Raw genomic sequence first — 2,743 nt, 5'->3', positions numbered from 1 at the left:
AACAAAAAACAAAAACAGAAGGGTCTAGAGAAAGCATAAAGATGTACTGAGAGAGAGAGGAAGGGAGACAGGGAGGGAGAGGATCATTGCTAATGCATGATGCAGTCTACCCTAAAGTGGGAAATGATGGGAGAAGCCAAGAACAGCAAAAAATAGCCAAGGCAGAAATAAACATACTTTATAAATAGCTGAGGGAAAAGGGGTTACGTGTGTACATGCATGTGTGCAAAAAAATAAGGAGATTAGAAACAGTCTGGTGGTTCCTTAGAAAGTTAAACATGAGTCAGAAAGGCCATATTTAAGGAAAAAAAAGGAAAAAGTTAGACTTATTTGAACGAGCAATTTCACTCCTAGGTATATACTCAAGTAATATTAAAACATATGTCCACCCCAAAACTTTTACATAATTGCTCATAGCATCATTATTCCTAATAGGCAAGAAAAAGATGGAAAAATCCAAATGTCCTGCAACTGATGAGTCGATTCACAAAATGTGGTATATATACAACGGAATACTATGCAGCCATAAAAAGGAATGAAGTGCAGATTCATGCTACAACATGGAGGAACCTTAAAAAACATTACAGTGGGCCAGATGTGGTGGCTCACGCCTGTAATCCCAGCACTTTGGGAGGCTGAGGAAGGCGGATTGCCCGAGCTCAGGAGTTCGAGACCAGCCTGGCCAACACGGTGAAACAAAAAATTAGCCAGGCGTGGCGGCATGAGCCTGTAATCCCAGCTACTGGGAAGGCTGAGGTAGGAGAATCGCTGGAACCCAGGAGGCAGAGGTTGCAGTGAGCCAAGACTGTGCCACTGCACTCCAGCCTGGGTGACAGAGTGAGGCTCCATCTCAAAAACAAACAAACAAACAAACAAACATTACAGTGGGTTGGTGGCTCATGCCTGTAATACCAGAACTTTGGAAGGCTGAGGCAGATGGATCACTTGAGCTCAGGAGTTTAAGACCAGCCTGGGCAACATGGTGAAACCCTGCCTCTAACAAAAATATGAAAAATTAGCAGGGCATGGTGGTGCGCGCCTGTAATCCCAGCTACTCAGGAGCCTGAGATGGGAGGATTGCTTGAGCCCAGGAGGTAGAGGCTGCAGTGAGCCGAGATTGCGCCACTGCACTCCAGCCTGGGCAACAGAGCAAGATCCCGTCTCAAAAAACAAGCAAACAGAAAACATTACAGTAAGAAGCCAGTCACAAAAAACCACATATTAAGTGGTTCAATTTATATGAAATGTCCATGAGAGGAAAATCCAGAGACAGAAAGTAGATTAGTGGTAGCCTAAGTTGGGGGGAAATGGGGAGATGGTAGGAGGATAGCTAAAGGATACAAGGTTTCTTTTTGGGGTAATGTTCATAATTGATTGTGGTGATGGTGGCACCACTAAAAACCATTGAACTGTACACTTTGCTGGGATACAGTGGCATGATCACAATTTATTGCAGCCTCAAACTCCTGGGCTCAAGCAATTCTCCTGTCTCAGCCTCCTAAGTAGCTGGGACTACAGGAGTGCACCACTGCGTCTGGCTAATTTTCTTTTTGTTTAACATAGAGATGAGGTCTTGCTGTGTTGCCCAGGCTGCCTCAAACTCCTGGCCTCAGCCTCCCAAAGTGTTGGGATTACAGGTGTGAGCCACCATGCCCAAACTGAATTGAGTTGTATGGTATGTGAACTGGATCTCCATGAAGTTGTTAGCAAAAACAAAAACAAAAACCAAGGAGAATAATTGTGGCAATGCAAACCTGAATGAAAAAACAACCAGTGCCAAGTGTGGTGGCTTACGCCTGTAATCCCAGCACTTTGGCAGGCTGAGGTGGGAGGATCATTCAAGCCTGGGTGATTGAGGCTGCAGTGAGCCGTGGTCATGTGCCACTGCACTCCAGCCTGGGCAAAAGTGAGACCCTGCTTCAAAACAAAACAAAACAAAACAAAAATGAAAAGAAGCTGGGCATGGTGGCTCATGCCTGTAATCCCAGCACTTTGGGAGACAGAGGCAGGCAGATCACCTGAGGTCAGGAGTTCGAGACCAGCCTGACCAACATGAAGCCCCGTCTCTACTAAAAATACAAATTAGCTGGGTGTGGTGGCGGGTGCCTGTAATGTCAGCTATTCAGGAGGCTGAGGCAGGAGAATTGCTTGAACCCAGGAGGCGGAGGTTGCAGTGAGCCGAGATCGTGCGACTGCACTCTAGCCTGGGCGCGACAGAGAGAGACTCCATCTAAAAAAAAAAGAAAAGAAAAGAAAAAACACCCAAAAGTCAGTGAGAAAACAAGTAAGACAAAGTACCTATCTCAGGTATCTAAAAGGCTGAGTGGAGTTCAAGTGTAGTGAGCTATGATTGCACTCCAGTCTGGGCAACAGTGCAAGACTCTGTCTCTAAAAGAAAAAGGAAAAGAGAAAAGAAGATACAATATTCAGAAAGTGACTTGCTTTTGATAATACTTGTTCAGTCTGTTACACTGTGTGGTAAAACTTGGTGTTTAAAATTTGCTAAATGCTGTGGCAAACATTCATTTTGTGAATTATCTATGTCATACGGTAAAATGCCCACTACATGAGAGAATGGCATCACTGTAATTATGCCTAATTCATTTTTGTATCCCCTGCAGCACTTAGCTTGATGCCTTATACACAGTAGGCATTCAATAAATATTTGATGAAGGAAACTAACCATCATAGCCAGAACTTGAGGTTCTGTAATTACAAAACATAACTGAAGCCAAATTTTAGC

This window comes from Gorilla gorilla, chromosome 12 (genome assembly GCF_029281585.2).
Source record: "Gorilla gorilla gorilla isolate KB3781 chromosome 12, NHGRI_mGorGor1-v2.1_pri, whole genome shotgun sequence".
Classification (NCBI taxonomy): domain Eukaryota; kingdom Metazoa; phylum Chordata; class Mammalia; order Primates; family Hominidae; genus Gorilla; species Gorilla gorilla.
This window is presented reverse-complemented; position numbering follows the sequence as displayed.